This window comes from Sus scrofa, chromosome 1 (assembly GCF_054392235.1).
Source record: "Sus scrofa isolate SSC_HxYL_T2T_F1_AM1 chromosome 1, Sscrofa_HxYL_maternal_Yorkshire_Landrace_v2.0, whole genome shotgun sequence".
Taxonomy (NCBI): Eukaryota; Metazoa; Chordata; class Mammalia; order Artiodactyla; family Suidae; genus Sus; species Sus scrofa.
This window is the reverse complement of record NC_139383.1, coordinates 119883958-119903670: the sequence shown is the minus strand read 5'-3', so window position 1 is coordinate 119903670 and position 19713 is coordinate 119883958. Positions and strand designations below refer to the sequence as shown.

General features: G+C 41.1%; 1 long non-coding RNA gene across 5 annotated transcripts in view; it reads right to left on the bottom strand.

The window, feature by feature from the left end:
* Positions 1 to 19713, bottom strand: part of LOC110260990 (uncharacterized) — a 523917-nt gene that overhangs the window by 93530 nt on the left and 410674 nt on the right. For all 5 annotated transcript variants that reach the window (XR_014810034.1, XR_014810042.1, XR_014810048.1 and 2 more), the window contains one exon: positions 5994 to 6074. This is a non-coding gene — a long non-coding RNA (uncharacterized LOC110260990). The remainder of the gene's footprint in view (positions 1 to 5993; positions 6075 to 19713) is intronic.

The window sequence follows — 19713 nt, the reverse complement described above, 5'->3', positions numbered from 1 at the left end:
CACTGTTCACATAAATACCTTTCATTTTGCTTGGACTCACCTTCCACCCTCCTGTTTTTACATTTTTTTCACCGTTGGCCCTATTGTGCTTGGTTTTCTTTTGTCCATTTGTTGTAACTCCATGCTCTTTTGCCTAGGTCTCTCATCCTCTTGCATTGTCTCCAGTGTGTGTACATTTTGTGGGGTTTTGGTTGGGCATGCATAGGCTCCTTTAGTGAATTCTTAACCATGATGGAAAGGTATCCTTGGATGTCTTTGGTTCTGTTACCACGTTTATGAGTTCAGGGATGTCTTTCACTACTTCTGCAAGCTCTCATTTGTTGTTATTATTTTTCCTATTGTCTGCCAAAGGAGCTTGTAACAGGTGATTCTGCTGCCTGTAAGATGATTCAGCCATTGCTGGTGTCTTCCTCAGTGTTCTTGCTGGTTTTCTCATACTCTGTGGAGTATAAGACAAGTTTCTACCGTGAAAGACTCCCTTCTACTTCCCTCAATTTTACAGGCTCTAGTTTTGAGACTTAGATTCTGAGTTGTGGTTGGTGCATGTCTTCATTTCTGGTATCATTATGTGGGTGTTTGTGGTGGATCTGTTCTCTAAGACTGTGCTCAAGTCTGGAATCAGATGGGGAGAACTGGCAACACTGGAGCTTTAAGTTCAAGAGATGCTGATGGATGGGGGAATATACACAGACCAGGGAAGTCAATGAGGATACGGGAAAGGCTTGGAGAATGGAGCCATCCTGGAAATCTCAAGAGCTCCCAACCCAGACCCAGGCATCCAGGGGGCTCATTTCTACCCTTTCCCTAGCAAAGGTCTCCATGTTATTCTGAAGAACTTTCCCATCTTGCAACTAAAATAAGCAAGGGAAGAACATTTGATTTTCAGAAGTTCTGTTTTCAACCAGTGTGACTAGAATATATACATATAATAAACTAAGGGCAAGTCTATTTTTCTTAAACAGTTTGTATATTCAAGAGATGATTTACATATGTTGCTGATGACATTTATTCATGTATTCATTAAACATTTATTAAGTACTTACCAAGATCTGGTACCATACATTAGCCTAACCTTTCTGGATTATAATTTAATAGCACATATTTAGAATCATTGCTATTTTTACATATTTTGTACTAATAATCTGAGTCTTGGGAATTTATCCTAAGGTAATAACTTACATGGAAAAAGTAATATGAAAAACATATTTATAGAAGCATTATTTGTAATGATTAAAAAAACCCTAAATGCCCAATGATAGGGAATTAAGATAACTGTTTCAAGGACATTAGGTACATATTAAAATGATATAGACAAAGTATAGAAAATGGAAAAGCATATATAAAATGTTAGGGACAAAACTAACACAAGTTGTACAAAGTATGATTGCAACTGCATAAATACATACTCAAAAGTTCTAGACTCCAATGAAAAACGTGCATAGTTGGTCATATTGGTAATATGAGTGGTCATATTATATTCTTATTTTCCTCTTGAAATACTGTAAAGTTGCCTTAAAAGTAAGTAAAAATAATTAATGACCCAGACTGAAAAAATATTTTAAATATCTACTTTTTGTAGTGCATGGTAATGTGCAGTGAATGTGAAACTCTTAGGGTCCGTAATGAATAGTCTGCTTACATACAGAAATATCTTGAACTAGGATGTCAAGGGAAAAGACATTCTCAGAAGCCAGTAGTAATAATCAATATCATGTAACACTCAGGGCATCTACCTCCATAGCCTAAGCTAGTGGTTCCTTTCCCAACCTCACTTCACTGGTTTCTATAATTTTCCACTACCCTGAGGAGCTTATCTCTGCTATTTCTTCCAGATGCTTGAACTCCTTGGAGGTCACTTGGAGTAATGGAGAATTCAGACCAAACTGACTTAATGTTTTTTTGATGGCTGAGTGTCTGTGTAATGCTAAATGAAGCACTTATCACTTTTAAGTCTCAGTTTCTGCATCTGTAGGAGGGGAATGTTAATAGCCCCTCCGACTTAGGGCTGCAATGACAAGGTATTCAAAGCTTCCAATTCAATGCCTGCTCTCTAGTCGGGGGATTCAATAGATATAAATTTCTCAAGATTGAAAAGCCAAGTGGGGGAGCCACGCACTGTAGAGGGGAAGGTTGGTATGAAATTTTGTAAGTTGCTGCCTCTCACTAGCTGGCACCAAGCCCTGCCCATCACACCTTGTGTCCTGATAGCAAGTCTCTGGCAAGACTGTTCTACCATTTATTTTACCACTATAAAGGCAATATGTGCTTTCTAAATAAACTTAGAAAGGAGTAAAAGGTAGAAAACAATCACCTGAAGTCTTCCCACTTGAATAAGGTGGTTGTTAACTTTTTCATATATATATGAATATATTTCATATATTTGCTTCCAGATTTTCCCTGTGCATAGATTTTGACAAGATTTTAAATACAATTGTAATCATGCTGTACATACAATTTTGCCTGCTGAATTTTTCATTTCAATGTAGCAGAAAAGCTGCTTCATGCCATCTCATAGTTTTCAGGGCCATCATTTTTAATGGCTGTATAACATTCCAGTTTGGCAAACTTTCAAAGCAATACACATGCTTTCTCCTTGCCTGTGCCAACATCTTGTATTGAGCCTTTTGTATTGAATGACATCTTTCATTTCCAGGTGGCCCCAGATCACACAAAGACACACAAAGGAAAGGCTGGAGAAAGGATGCAGAAAGGGGAAGTAGAAAAAGGAATGAATGGTGAGAGAAAAACAGAGAAAGAGAAGGGAGAGAAAGACAAAGGGGAAGGAAATAAGGGAGGGATGAAATAAGAAAGAGAGAAAGAAGGTGACACAGAGGGGAAGAAACATAAAGGAGAAGGAAAGGGAAGGGTAAGAGAAGGAATGAAAATGAGAAGAACACAAAGAGGAAGGAAGGAGGAGTGGGGTGGGAAGAGGCAAATAATGGGTATTTTCAGATTTAATATGGTTTACCCTAGATCCTCAGGTGATAGATGCTTTCTAAGGAAGATAAAAATTTCCTTGGTTTCTTGTCGCATTGATGGCTTCTAACAACTTGCCAATCTCTGACACTGTTGTTCTCAATCATTCATAGTTAATGTCATGGCCACTGGACTTCTTGGCACTCATTAATTCTTTATGCTAGCTACGAATGCATTTACCTGACATCCTCCTTTCTAAAAACTCATCATTACTCCAATAAGCAGATGAAGATCTTTGGTGACTGACTCCCTGGGTTTCAAAAGGCTGAGTTCTATATGAGGCACCCTTGAAATCTTCATCAAGGGATTTCATTTGGCTCCTCTTTGACTTCCTGTCTTCGGCTGGGATCAACTTTCTCTTCCCAGTATTTTGCTCCTGTCGCCAAACTTGAATTTCAAGACAATTTGCCACATGCTGGCATTTTACAATCTTTATAGATTCTGGGCCCATCTCCTGTTTTGAGGAAAATATGGTAGATGGGAGACTCTGAAAGCCCCTCATGGTTATCAGTTGACCAGTGCCACTGAAACAAGGGACCTGAGCCTAGCTCCCCTGAGGGACTGCCTGCATGTTGTGAGTCTGGGAACTGCCATCACCCACAGGAGGACTGCAAACATGAGGGGCAGGGGCAGGGCTTCCAGTGAAGGCTGGAGGTGGATGTGATCAGCTTGCCCACAATGCCAGCACATTTCATCATCCCAAGAAGCCAAATGCTCTCCCATGGTGCCTTGACAGGGAGCCCCTTCTACTTAGTGGGTCCACCAGGCCCTCTGTCTTCACAGCAGCCCAGGTCCAGGAAGCAGGCAGACCTCCTCACCCCTCTCAATGGGGTGGGGGTGGGAGTGGGGTGTGGATGGACATGGGAGCTTCTCTGTTAGGGGGAGGTATGCTCATAGCGTCTGGGGTTGAAACCTGACTCTCCCACTTAGGTGCTCTATGATTGGAGTCAATACAATACTTTTTGGACTCAGTATGCTCATCTGTAAAAAGGGACTAAGAATCCCTGTCCTGCTTACTTAACAGAGTTGTTATTAGAATTATCAGGCAGATAACAGAGGTTAAAGTACATGGTAAGCAAAATGTCCTTCACAGGTCAAAGGAGAGGGAGAGAAAGTGCTGCAATGGTGGAAAGAACACTGCTTCCGAACCAGGAGCCCTGAGTTCAAACAACACTGAGCCCTGTGTACCACTTGCCTTCATTAAGTACCCTCATTCTCTAAATAGGCTCACATGCCTGCTCATCCCTCCGCACAGACTTTCTGTGATGATTAGATGAGACCATGGAAGTGAAGCTGGGACATGCTTTAAGACATTATTGATATCCCCGTGGTTGGTGGGGCACTGCTGTCAAGAGCAATGCTCACCCTTGGTATTAGGGAAGAATGTCTGTGCTTCTCTAAAATTCCTGTGTTGTTATGGAGCATGATAAAGATAACGTGAGAAAAAGAACATATATACATGACTGGGTCACCTTGTTGTAGAGTAGAAAATTGAAAGAACACTGTAAACCAACTGTAATGGAAAAAAATAAAAATCATTAAAAATAAAATTCCTATGTTGAAGCCCTAGCCCCCAAAGGGATACTATTTGGAGATGGGCCTTTGGAACATCACTGGGATTAGATGAGGTCTTGAAGGTAGCACCCCCCAATGGGATTAGTATCTTTATAAGAAGATATACTAGAGTGTGTCTCTCTCTGTGCACACCATGAAGGACACAGGGAGAGGGTGGCCGACTGCAAGCCAGGAAGAGAGCCCTCACCAAAAACTTGACCATGCTGGTACCTAGACCTCAGACTTCAAGGCCTGAGAACTACAAGAAAGAAATTTCTGTGGCTTAAGCCCCCCAGTCTGTGGTTTACTGTTATGGCAGCTCCAGTAGACCAAGACACTCAGTGTTTGGCCAGGAAAATCCCTTCTCCCGCCCCAGAGTGTGGACTTGTTCCCATACCCCACCTCCATGGCTGGCAATCACCCAGTGCTGGGACAAGGGAGAGGGCAGTAAGGCATGTACCTTAGAGCAGAATTTAAGGTGGTGGCGAAACTCCATCATCAAGATAAATATTTCCATGTAGTCTTAAAATATTAAATTTAATGCAAAAAAAAAAACCAAAACAAAAACAACAACAACAACCCAGGATGAACAAAATACCAAAATTTTAAGGAAAGGCAAGATCAGTGGCAGGAGCATTCATGAGGTGTACTGGCCCCTGATCCTTGGCCTGTGCCTCCTCATTGACAAGCCCAATTTACTGTCTGCCACCTTGTTTCTCTAGACCCTGTTCAGTCACTCCGTATTGAATATTAATTGCTGACAAAGAGTTTATTCTATTAGAAATTAGCATTTGAACAAGTATCCTGAAAAGGCAATGTTCAAAGCCAAAAGGAAGACCCTCTCATCGTGGATTCTTAATCTTTTACTCAAGAAGTATTTATTAAGTGTCCAAAAGCTGTGTGTCTTGGGCTGGCACTGAGAATATATAGATGAAGAGATACTGTCCCTGATCGGAGAGCTCATGCCTTGTGAGGAAGCCAGGTAATTACTGGAGAAAAGGGAAGGAGCTCTCAGGTCTTGCCTCTGGAATCAGCAAAGTCTTCACAGATGAAGAGATGCTTGAAGTCTCAAAAACTGTTAACTATGCTATTCTGATTCTGAGTCATACAGGTGCAATGCAGCAAAATTGGAAAAGAGAAAAATACAAAAAAGTTAAAATACTGACTCTCACATCTCCAGGATGAAGACTGTTAACATTTAGGTTATTTCCAATTAATATCCATCTTTAGAGTTATATTTATGTTTGTAATGGGTCACAAAAAATAAGATGTGCTCAAATTCAGAACTTCTCAGACTTACTCTAAATGTCTTCACCTTGCTCTGGAGCCGCTATTCCAAGTGATAGAGTTAAAAACAAAAAAGAAAATAAGCATTTCCACATAAGCGATGATGACTTAAAATAGTTTTTTTGATAAACGTTCCATCAATTAAAATTTAAACATCCTAGTGGTAGTTTTCTTACCTCTCAAGCAGCAGCCCCCCTTCCATGATGCCAGAGCGCAGGAGGCAGTGTGTCTGTCTGCTGGGTCTGCCCTGGCCTCCCCTGCAAGGACAACAAATCCTTCTTGGTTACTGGGGATCCTGCTCTGGGGTTCACTGAGGCTGTCTGGTCTGGATGTGCTGATGGTACCACAACTAGGGGTCAGGAACTTGACCAGTGCTCAGGTAGCCATGTCCCCATCCCACATCTTGACCTCAAGCCTCTTCTGCTCGCTGGTCCTGTCAGCACAGCTATGTCCCCAGACCTAAGTATGAAGCACCTTCTCTGACACAACCTAGTTTCATGACAGAAGACAGTCTAGGGATGTGGACATGGGCCAGATCATACAGGGCCTTACGAGGAAGGAAAGGAATTTGGATTCTACCCTAAATGCAGAAGACTCAAGGGCTGCAGTGCTCAATTAACAGATCATGTTCATTGTTCTGTGTGAATGGACTGGAAGGGACAGACATGTGGGCAGGGTAACAGCAGTCAAGGCCAGATATGACAGCCTGAACTTGGAGGCTAGAGATAAAGGTTGGAGTTTGAATATCAGCAAGCTGATGGGCTGGATAAGGGAAGAATGAAAGCTGATATTCAGGAGGACAAAGGGAAGGGTGGGTAGTTGTACTATTACTGAGATGGAGGAATCATCAAGAGTTCTATATGGACAAAAGCTCCAGATGTTCCTGAGATCTCCAAGGAGAGAAGGTAAGTGGATGGGTGGGTGTATGGATGTCATTCGCACATAGTGGGCATGGGAATGAATTCGATTGCATGGTGAGAAAGCTGTAGGGAAAGAAACTGGATTCATCAGGGGCCCAGTGTAGCCTCAACATTTAGAGCTCCAGTAGGAGAGGAAGAGATGGCAAAAGAGTCTAATGAGGAAGGAGCAGTAAGCACAGGGAGGATGACTAAGGTAAGGCTCTTCTGGAAAGCAATGCCAACTTCCACAGCAGAGTCAGGGCTCCTCTCCTCCACACCATCCCCAACCTCGATCCTCTTTAGACACTCATCACATTGAATTAGTTATTGTTAACAGGTGTGCCTCCCTCTCCAGCCTGAGAGTGATCCTAGTTCATTCCCTGAAGGGGCAGCCCAGTGTCTGGTCTTGTGTAAGTTCTCAGGAAATGTTAAGAGAGTTAAAAAGATTGATCACAATCCTGTGCAAGGAGACTGTGCTTGAAGAGATACTTGGGAAGATTAGGATGGGGCCATGACTCGTTTTGGTAAGAAACAAGCAGGCAGACATCATTATTATAGAGACATGGACACTGCTGGCAACTCCAGCCCCAGGGCTGGCTCCTCTGAGCTCCACTGGAAAAGCTCTTTACATCAGAGAAAAGGCATGGGGCTGATAAGGGACAGAGGGTCACAAAGCAGAGTCCATATGAAGCTGCTCTTTCCTCCTCCACAGTGGAAAAGGCCATCGTCTGCTTGGCAATTGTAGCTCCACAATGCACGTGAATTCAAGCTTTGTTTTCCAACTAAATTGAACTCACTGACTACTTTCCTGAGGATTTTTTTTTTCTTCACACAGTGTTAAAACTTCCCTCACTTGCTCATTCTCCTAGATGCTCTTCTCACAGTCAGTAGCCAGAAACTTAAAACCAAATTTCACTTCCACACTGATGTGTTTTTTTCTCTGTGGTGCTTAGAGGTTACAGAAAGAACAGGTAGGGATGGAAATTCATTAAGAGTTCAGACCAGTGGGGATACATTCCTCCCCTTCCCTATCTCCTTTTCTATTTACTACCTTCTTGGTTGGATTTTTATATGCATCTTCCAGAAGAGAAAATGGAAGCCCAGAGAATTATGTATGTTGGCCAGCATCACACAGGAGGGGTGGAGCTGGGAATCAAAGAATTGGACATGACCATAGCTGTGACTTTCTATCCTGGGATCTTGGTGACCCTGGAGTGGCGCTCAGTCCCTGGTACAGCCTCCTGATTGTGGCGGAGAAGGTGGCTCCCTTGGGGATCAGTTCCACAGTGTTCTGGGAGTCATTTTGAAGCAAGGTCAGCATAGAGCCCACTTCTCCCAGCCCTCTGCATGACCTGATAAATCCTTCTCTATATTAAATGTCATTCTATCTGAAATACACAGAGTTCCTGTTTGCTGTTTCCAACCCAACAGCTCTGTTTCCTAACCAGCCTTCTAACCTATAGCCAATAAGAAGGATGGAAGCAAGCACTTAACACTGAATTGATTCCATTCCCTATGTCTGCACCCCCAACTTCTTTTGGGCCCATGACCCAGGAGAGTCTTCCCTTGGAGTAGCTCCTCTCAAATGAAAAACCATGAAGGGTATGGGACTGGGTAATATATGCTGATGTAAGGGTCAAACAGGAACTCGGAGATGAAGGTGAACAAGACAGCCAGCCATTCTGTGTGGGACATTCTGTGCAGGCCTCCAAATTAAATGGAAACAGTGGGGATTAATGGAAGGTTCAGAGCAGGAATTGTGAAATGGCTTCTGGCAGCAGCCTCAGTGTGCTCTGCTCTCTGTCACAATGCCATCGTTTGGGATTTATGAATTTTGCTTGTACTAGGCTTATTTATTTATTTTTTTAAGCGCTACAGAATTCCAAAAGACAAGACAAAGCAGGGTTCAAGGTTTTTTGAAGAAGCAGTAATGGAGAGAAAGGGAAGGGTTCATAATGAATGACATGCTGTGGGTGCCAGGACTTACCTGGTGAAGGATCTGTTAATAAAGAGCTTCCTATCATTTGGCTGCAAGCTCCCGTCCCCATCATTTCTTCTGCTATTGCCCTTTGTCAATCTCCCCTGCCACTGACACTGTTTCCTTGCTGTCTGACTCCTAATGAGAGCCTGCCTCTGCTCCCAGTCCTCTCCCAGCTGGAATGGCTTCTTCCCTGCTTTCTTCCTACCTGCAGAGTCCACACCTGGCAAGGCTTGCATCAAATCCTACAATCTTTTTTAAGCCTCTGATTTTTCTGAGCTTCTCCTCGACTCTGGTCTCACCCTCTCGGAGCTGGCGACACCCTGGGCTTGGCCATCCTTGAGATAGTTTCATCCTGCCGAGTCATGGATCTAGGCTGAGTAATGCTTACCTTGCAGCTAAACACCTGGAAAGGAAACCAGCTCCCTGAGACTTTTCACCTGCCCAAAGCTTTTCAGGCTTAACTCCTTTAATCACCCTATTGACTCTCTGAAGGACACAAGAGCCCTTGGAGTTAAAGAAGCTTTTCCAAGGGCACCTGGCCATTCTGGGAATCACACTGGGTTTGGACATAGGTCTTTTTGACTCCCAGACCTTGGGGTGTCCAGTATTTCATACTGCCTCCATTGACATTAGGGTGCTTTTCCCAATGAGATGGTAAACCTTCTGTGGTCAGGAATCAACTTCTTTCACACTGGTGTCCTGCCTCTGCTTGCAAGTGTCCTGCACACAATGGTTGCTCAAGAAATATTACTTGGCTACTTGGGATTATAAGCCAACTACCTTATAGTCACACAGTGACTGAACCTTTGAATCTTTTTACAATACAATTACATTTGGTAATTAATTCCCTGTGATCAGGATGCTGATGCTGATGAAAAACTCCTCATCACACACATTAAAAAACAAACCAGAAACAACATCAAGGGTAAATGAATTGTCTGAAATCCCATAATAACAAATCCTGGGCCTCTGACACCTAAATTAGTTCTTGTATTGAAGTACCAGCAATGAGATATTTCTGAGACAACTGGGGAAATTTAACTACTGATTGTCTATTAGATGATACTGAGGAATTGCATCAGTTTCCTCTTTCTGTTATAGTAAATGAACACAAACTTAGTGGCATAAAACAACACACATTTATTATCTTACACCTCTGCAAGTCTGAAGTCTGAAATAGCTTTTGCTGGCCTAAAAGCAAGGGGTGAGCAGGGCTGAACCCCACCTGGAGGCTCTAGGTAAGAACCTGTTTCCTTGATTTTTCCAGCTTCAGGGGGCCACCTGCAGTCTTTCATTCCCGTGCCCTTCCTCGACCTCCAAAGCCAGCAGTGTAGCAGCTCCAAAGCTCACCCTGTGTCCCTCCTCACATCACCATCTCTGTCACTTCTGCCTCCCTCTTAGAGTTACCCTGGTGACTACATCAAACTAACCTGGATAGTTGAGGATACGCTCCCCATCACTAGAGGCTTAACATCCTCCACCTGTAAAGTCCCTTTGACTATGTAAGGTAACGTGTCCACAGATTTCAAGGATTAAGCTATGGATGTCTTGAGGGGACCATTATTCATCTTACTACAGAAGTGATCATAATATTTGATAAATATGACCATGGTATAATGACTGTGTTTTTTAAATGTTCTCATGTGTTATAGGTGCTTACTAAAATATTTATGAGTAAAACAGCATGATGTCTTATATTTTCTTTAAAAGTTCCAGAAAAATAACTGGATGTGTGTGCAGGGAAAATGGATGAAATAAGGTTGTCAAAGTGTTTGTTAATTAGTTGATAATTATTGAAGCTGGGTGTTAGGTACCTGGGGGTATGTTTTACTCTTTGTTCCTACTTTTGTGTATGTTTGAAATTTTCCACAATATCTTTTTAAACTACAGACATGATTGAAGTTACCTGTCTAACATTCTCAAATACCATTCTCTTCCTCCCTTCCTCCCCAGAAGACACTGCCATTGTGAATTTGGTGTTTTTCATCCCCTTTCATAATTTTATAGTTTTGCTACACATACATGTCTTAAACAATATACAGAATTGGTTTGCACATTTTTTTTCCAAATTTATATATTGCACATTTCAACAGTTTTTAGATTTATTCGTGTGGAAACATGGATAATTGTAGTTTATTCTTTTTTAAGTGTTATAAAGTATTCAACAGTATGGCTATATCTAAATTTATCCCTTATGTTGATGTGTATTAAAGTTGTTTTCAATTTTTAGTTACCACAAACAATGCTGCAATAGGCCTCCTTATAAATATCTCCTTGTGCACATGTGAGAAATTCCCCCTAGGATGCTAACTCGTGAAATTGCTAGTTTCTTGGGTATATGCATCTTCATCTTTACTAGATCTTGCTAAATATTTAATTATGGGGTGGTGCCAAGTTATACTCTTCAGCAGTATATGAGATTTCCCATTTCTATTCACATCTTCACCCACACTTTGCATTTTAAGACTTTGAATATTTTGCCAAATGAATGGTTGTGAAATAGAATCCACCATTTCAATTTGAAAATCCCTGATAACAAGTGAGGCTGAACATCTTTTTTATCTATTTAGTACTCTTTCATTTTTCTCTTTTGTTAATTTTTCCTTAAACTGTGTCTAAAATTTATCCCTTCTGAGATTTTAATTTTTTTTCACACCTGCAGCATATAAAGGTTCCCAGGTTAGGGATCTAATTGGAGCTGCAGCTGCCAGCCTACACCACAGCCACAACAACGAGGGATCCGAGCTGCATCTGCGACCTATACCATAGCACATGGCAATGCCCAATCCTTAACCCACTGAGCAAGGCCAAGGATCAAACCCATGTCCTCATGGATACTAGTTGAGTTCTTAACCCGCTGAGCCACAACAGGAACTCCCACAGTATTTTCTAATAGCTCTTTAAAAATTTGTTGGCAAACATACATGTGTGTGTGTGTGTGTGTGTGTGTTATATAAATACATATATACATATATACACATATATGTATTTTTTCTTGCTTTCCATAAATTCTCTCTTGTTCTTTGCTTCTTTTCATAGTGGTCCACTTTTGCTTTATAGGGAAAATATACTCAAGCCTCTCTGGGCATACTAATATGAATGTTTTATTATTTTTTTTATAATTATTTTTATTTTCCCACTGTACAGCAAGGGGGTCAGGTTATCCTTACATGTATACATTACAATTACATTTTTTCCCCCACTCTTTCTTCCGTTGCAACATGAGTATCTAGACAAAGTTCTCAATGCTACTAATATGAATGTTTTAAAAGCTTGCTTCTCTTCCCGAGCTCTCTTTGGACCTCCTGGATAACTGGTTGCGGGTGTCCACCTTCTTACTGTTAGGATGCCTTAGCTGTTTGGTTGTTCCCTTGTTCATCCTTCCATGTGTGTAAAAATGAGGGACCATGTTGAGCATCTGACCCAGACTTGTTAGGACTGCTCCCCCTCTGAGTCCCTGGCCTCAGTAGGAATTCTATCTGCCACTTCCTGTCCCAGAGGGGCTCCAAGGCTCTGCACAGAGAGCACCCCTCTCCCCTACCTTCCCACAGCCCTTCTGACTTGGGTCTCCTTTCTCAACCCAGTTTATCAGTTAACATCAGATTCCATCCCCCTAACAGTTCTTCAGAAATTTATCAAAATCCTCTATGGATCTACCTCCCCCCTTTCCTATTCTCAACACTTGGAAAAGTATGTTTCATTCTAAGCTTCCTAAGCCTGATGGGATTTAGGAAGGGGGTGGCTGAGGGGTTGCACTCACTCCACCATCTTGAACGAGAATATCAATTGAACAGCAGCTGATGTTTTGAGAAATTCATTGGCTGCCACGTGGAGAGGGCTTGAGTGGGGGCAGAAGATGGAACTAAAAGTCCAGTTAGTTCCACCTGTTTCAAGTGTAAGATAAGGAGGCCAAATAAGAACTGAGGGAGTAAGAGAAAAAGAGAGAGAGAGAAAGGAAGAGAGGGAGGGAGAGAAGCAGAGATGAGGATATATTTTGGAAGCAGGATGGACAGAGGTCTCCTTTCCCTTCTTGTGAATGCTTCTGGACTTGAGATCCTGGGATAAGAGGGTCCCAGATGTTGAATCTAGGTAAGGAGCATGGCATGGTGAATAGAGCACTGGGTTAGGACAAAGGCAGGCCTGAATCTGAATTATGGGAGTGATTTGTATAGACTACGTCTTAGCCTCAGTGTCCTCATCTATAAAATGGGCCTGCTAATACTACTTCTGTTAGTGAGGCAACAGAATTCCCTTGGACTTCCTTAAAAAGGAGAGACTGCAAAAGTACAAGCAGATTAGCCTGAAAGTGGAAAGCTGTTTAGAATCAGGCCCACACATCTCTTCACTCCTCTCTACTGGCCCAAATGTCTTCTCTTGCAAAGCATTTCCACCACTGTGTCTTCTGCAGCTGTTTTATGAACACCAATGTGAGGAAGAAGATAGTCTGATTGAATTAGATTATTATCAGCCCAGTTGAATAAAGCCCTTTACAGCAGATCACTGGGTGCAACCATGGCCTGAGAGGCCCTATCTTACCTTACTCAGTAAGAGGGCACTTCTGTGCAAAGAGGAGCACAGCCATGCTTCCCTGGCCAGGGAAGGCCCCAAGTATGAAGATCAAAAGGGACCCAGGGGGGCCTAAATACCATGACTAACATGCCAACACCTTATCTATTAAGGTTGATGTGACTAGCAAATAAAACAAGACACGTCAAATGCAGAGGGAGTAATAATTTTAGATGAATCCCACCTCATTAAAAAACAAAACAAAACTTGCATTACACAGTAAAGTGTTCAGTAATGGTTAGACTCCATATTATGGGGCATCCTAATTAGCAAAAATTAGCTTAATTGTGGAAGTGAAAGTTGGCTTTGAAATGTATCTAGAAATAAAGACTGGAGAAATAAAAGAGCTCAGGAATTTGGGGGAATTACTTTGTTTTCTTGGTTGTTTCTTTGTGGGAATCTCTATTGTAGATACAGTGAATTGAATTAATTAGGCCTGATACCAGCTTTCCTTTCTTTATTTTTCTTGAGACTCCGAGTCAAAAAATGATTCATATTTTCAGGACCATAACTGTTCAATATCTATTTCTAAATTTGTCGGTTTAAAAATGTATATGAAAACAGAACCTGTAATACTGTCATTTAATTAATAAAGGCACAGTTCTCAGTTTTTCCACCATATGCATTCTTTTGTTCAGTTGCAAAGTAAGTGCTATTTTCTGTGTTCCTTTTTAACTTTTAATAAGCTTCCTTTCTGCAGAGTGTGGATAATGTTGTGAAAAAGTAGCTAAAACATATTTTCAAAAGGAAAACAATCCTTAAACCAGAAAATGGTCCAAAGGAAGGGGAACAAAGCGAGATGCCATGATACGTGTCTATAAATGCAACAATCGCTATGTGTTACTGCTTATTTGACAGGAAGAGGAGGAAGAGAAACAGGCCTTACTTTTTTTGGCTTTGCATTTTGTTACTCAGTTCTTTTGACACTGCCTTGTTAACGTTGGTACTTTTGTGGGAAATTGGATGTGTATAGGAGACAAAGCACAGACTGAGGGTCTGAAGACCTGGAACTGGGTACCAGCACTGCTGTTACCCTGGGGATGCTGTGAAGGTTATTTCCCCATCATCCTTTAACTAATCATCTGAAGAATAAAGGAAAAGCTTGGATTAGGCTAGGGCTTCCCAAGGGAGCAGAGGCCTAACACTCCCAGTTTGAGATTTGGGGACATTTGATAACATCAAACCACATGATAAAAACATTAATTCCTTTTTTACCTTTCATTCAGTATTTTCTCACATATGTATCATAGAGGAAACCTCAGCTTGGTGCTAGTAGGTCTTTAACATCCCTCAAATCCCTTACTGGTTTTCCTTTTTTAACAGAGCAAACTTCAGGCTTGGAGCCTTTGGCAGGCAGAAGCATCTGCTGGAATTGAAATACCATCTCCCCACCCCAGACCCCACCAGTGGCTTTTGATTTTAAGGTCACCTTCTAATTATGGCAAGTGATCCTACTCTTCCATTGATAGCAGTAGTACAATGTTTTCTTTGAAAATAAATTGAACTTTAAGTTTTAAATGTATGTCTATTGAGCACTATTATTTGTACAAGAAGCAAAGGAATATGGCTGGAATGGTCAATTGATACGACTGAAGGTAGAAAACAACGGTCTGGATGATCACCAAGAGTCCTTACACTACTGCAGCCTAAGCTTTCTCACCTTTCATGCCCTCTGACTGCTGTTTCTATTGATAATGCAAACACATTTACAAAGAACAAGACACCCTTTTCCATTCTCCTTATATGACAAATTCGCTCTGTGGCTCCCAGAATCTTTATACAATAAATGTTGGAACGACTTGTAGTTCAGGACACAGGACTGTAAAAAGAAAGTGGGAAAACAGTTGTTTAAGAGTTTTGGGGAAGGCTGTAGACTCCAGTTAAACAGGACAGATTGAAGACACATTTATTTTAGCTCTCTCTCAAAACTCAACTAAACAGATAGTACAGGGAATCAAACAAGTTTAAGATTATGAGGACAAGGAAAATGGTATAGAAGACACAGAGGACCAGAGATGCTAAAAAGTACTTTGGAAGGTGGAACACCTGGAGGTGAGGGATCACTGGAGCATAAGTACCTGCACAGAGAGGTGCCAGTGAAAAGCCGCTGACTCACTCTTAAAGTTCTTGGAAAAGCTCAGAAATTAGAGATGCCAAGTCCCTCTGGAGATAGCAGAGGGACTGCAAACAGGGTGGCTGCTAGAAATTCTGTCTAAAGCAGGTTCTCAACTTGGATCTGTTGGTATTTGGGGTAAGAGAATTCTCTGTTTGGGGGCTTTCATTATAGGGTGTTCAGCACCATCCCTGAACTCTGTCAGAGGTAGGCAGCACCCCCACTCCAGATGAGACAATCAAAAAAGTCTGCAGACACTATCTAATATCCCTTCAGGTGCAAAATTTCCCCCAGTTGGGAACTACTAATTTAAATGACCCCTCACCCTTCCCTGAACCCATGCAGACAAATCTTTATTGCTTTTGCACCCCAAAAAGGAAGCAGAGGTTTATTCTATGCATACACTGGACCAGAGAAGCTCCAAACCTGGGAACAGCGGGCACAGAGAAGGAAGGGTAGGGAACTGACTGAAAGCCAGGGGTCGGCAGAGTAGATGCTCTCCTCTGTCAAAATTTTGGTGTCTGGCATTGTGTCATATGATTTAGTGATGAGACAAAGAGACCTAAAGACAGTTATTAATTCTATGAAAAACAAAAAAGATGATTGATAAACTAAATGTAATCATAGTACACTACTTGGCTAAGCTGCAAGATTATATATACACACGATATATATGTATATGTACATTATATATGAGCTAGACATATATTCATTATTTATCTATATACATATATTTAATTCCGTGTTCATAATGACAGGGATTAGAAAAATATTACTTTTTCAAAACCGTGATATAATTAAAATACAAGGATGTGTAGACAATTGTGTGAGTGGCTGGGAATGGTGGTGGTGGTTGTTAAATCCTTCTCTTCCATGCTAAGATGTCAATACATGTGATTTTTAAATAAAATTTAAAAATCAAGATATAAAGTATATATATTAAAATAAAGTGTAATCTTCGCTTTCAATGGAAAAAAAATAAAACATAAAAAAACTCTAGATGAAAAGATTAAAGAAGTTGAAAGTAGCTGCTTCTTAGGAGCAGAACTTTAGTGCAGGATAGAGTGGGCAGGGTACCGATATTTTTTAGGATAAATCCTTTAGTCCTGTTTTCCCTTTTGAACTACATACATGCTCACACTGATGCAAATAATTTTTGTTGAATAATGGCTGTGGAATGGCAGTTTGGAGACTTGATGAGAGAATAAAGAAGAGAGAATATTTATAAAAGGAAAAGCACGATACATTTTTTTATATCTATGTGGAACAGAGAATAGGTAGAATACAGTGAGTATATGACAGCAAAATGAAGACATGTAACACCTCAGAATGTATTCTTTTTTTTAATAAAAGAGGGAGTCAGAACTGATAGTTGTAAATGGCAGGCAGAGCATTAGAGATTTGATACATATTATCTTATTTAACTCTCATGAAAATGAAGTAATATATTATCAGTCTCATTTTATAGGTGAGAAAAGTGAGAAGTATAATTGGAAACAGGGAGGTGCCAGAGTGCATGGATGTGGAGCAAGAAGCCCAAGTTTAAATTAAGCCTCCGACTTTCACAAGCTGATGCAACCTGGGGAACACACTGCATTTTCCTGTGCTTTGTGTTCTCTTATGTGAAATGGGAATAGAGCTGAGAATGAGGATTATTATTTCATCTCACAGGAATATTGTGAAGAATTTATGAGTGAATATCTGTAAGACATTTATAAAAAGTGCCAAGCATATCTTAAGTGCTATTATTATAAAAGGCATTCAGTCAATCAAGACTGAATGAAAACAGTAAGAAACATTTTTTTTCTGAAACTCAGTTTCCTCATCTTACTTGACCTCTGGGCCTTTGAATTAGTGACCTTAACCCAAGGTCACATAACAGTTAATTAGTGAAGCTAGACTTTACATTCAAGTCTGTCTGTCTTCAACGCTCAGGCTCTTTCTCCACAATCTGCTGCCTTCTGTTAGCTAACGTGGCCAGGGGTGGAAAGGCCAGCTATGTAAGCAGAAAATATCAACACCAAAAAACAGAGAGAAATGAGAGACGTGGCCCATGAAGGAATTAAACAATATGATGCTGAGTCAGATAGAGAGGGAAGTGTGATCTATGAGGATAAAAATAAGATGGCACGGAGTGGAATGGATTGGGAACTTGGGGTTAATAGATGCAAACTATTGCCTTTGGAATGGATAGGCAATGAGATCCTGCTATATAGCACTGGGAACTATGTTTGGTCACTTATGATGGAGCATGATAATGTGAGAAAAAAGAATGTATACATGTATGTATAACTGGGTCACCATGCTGTACAGTAGAAAACTGACAGAACACTGTAAACTAGCTATAATGAAAAAAATAAAAATAAAAATAAAATAAAACACAATCATCTGTAAAAAAAATAAAATAAAATAAGATGGCAGCACAGGGAGGAAGGGGTAGAAGATTACGTTACTGAGACAGCTAATACCAGAGCAAACTCACACAAGTAGGACATTATGATTGGCAGAGGGGAATTTAAGTGGGGGTGGTCTCGGGAGAAACACTTCATTAGTCTAGGACACGGCTTACTTTGACCCGTGGAATGGTGACAGATAGATCCCAGCTGGACTTGGAGAGGGTTCTACCTTAGGAAGCATGCATTTTCCCTCTGTCTCATGTACTGTTTCCTACTATCCACAATTGTGATCAGTTTTCTACTTTGTGATTATCTGTTTAATATCTGTCTCCTTAACTAGACTGGAATGTTTTTGAAGGCAGGGACTATGTCTGTCCTGTTCAATCATACTTAACTCAGTATCTGTTACAGACTAAAGGAAGGAATAAAGGGAAAGAGACAGGATATGCATTGATATTTAATAAATTACACTGTAATACTGTCTCCCAAGACCAGGAGACCAATGCCAGAAGTAATGGAAACAGTAAACTAGCCAACATTTTGGTACAGGAGTCAGACTGTGCAAGCTGGAAGGATCTTAGCAACCGTTTATCCATCATTCATTCATTCACTCGACTAAGTTGATTAAGTGTTTATAATGTTCAGAGTCAGACACCAGTCACTAAGAACATAGACAAGAATAAGATATAACCCCTGCTCCAAAAGAAGGCGCTTTCGGTTAGGGGGAGAAAGAGGAGATGTATCAATGCTGTAGGAGGTGATGAAGGATACGGTGCCAGGTGAAAGAGAAAGAAAAAATGGAAAGCGATAATTCATTCTCATGGCTTTTCAACAAACATTTTGTATTTGTTTGCTTTGTTCTCAGGCAATGATAATTCTGCAACACACTCAGGAAGCTAGACTTTCCTAGTGAGTAACGGCAGCGGGGGAGCCCCCCAAAGTCTTTCCTTTCGGTGGGCTTGGGGAGGGGGCAGGGGCTCAGTTACCAGACAGCCATCTGTGAGGGACTCCTGCTAGCCCACCTCTTATCTAGAGCAGTGGTTTTCAGACTGGAATTTTAGAAGCACCAATGTGTAGTGAGAGAGAGCTGCTACCTTGAATTCTGCCTCCAAATGGGCATCAAAACAAACAATCCCTAAATAACCTGTCAACTCCTCCCACCATCTCTGTTTTGTTTTAGAAATTAAAAATAACATTTTTTAACATAAAAAATGCAGAAAGGAAGTATTTTGGTACTTGGAACAGTCTTTAAACAGAGATCTCTTCTTTAGTGCACAGAGGCGGCCCCCCGGAAGCCAAGGGACTAAAAAGACTCACTCAAGGCCACAGTGAGTCAGTGGCAGAGGTGGGGACAGAACCTGGCAACTCCCAGGCCAGTGTTTCATCTCCCACAGCAACAGTGTCTAACATGTAATAAGCAAACTACAAACAAGGTTTTTAGTTCAGGATGCATCCTATGACAGCAGGTGTCCAGTCTTGCCTTTGGATGCTGCAGCCAGTTATGGCACAGGCAGAGAGACAGGGAAAAGCAAGTCCTCTCAAATGGAAAACCAGCATAAATAAACTAAGTGACAGGAAATAGCTTCTGAGACAGGGAAAGGCTGCTGTCCATTGACAGTATTTAAGTGTTTCCTTTGGCTTGGCCTCACACTAAACATGAAAGAAGGGGCTCTTCTGAAATGCTGGGCACACACAAAATGCATTGTAATAAAAAGAATTAACCTTTACATACCAAGTCTTTCATTCATTATCTTATTCATTTGTTCTTCATAACACCCCTACAAAGGTGAGGCAGTTGTCATTTCCATTTTAGAAAAGAGAAACTGTGCACAGAGAGGTTAAATCACTTGCCCTTGGTCACTGATCTAGTAAGAGGATCTGAACTCAAGAAGTGTGACTGTATGTAATTCATGACCTTTCCCATTATGTTTGAATGTGTTA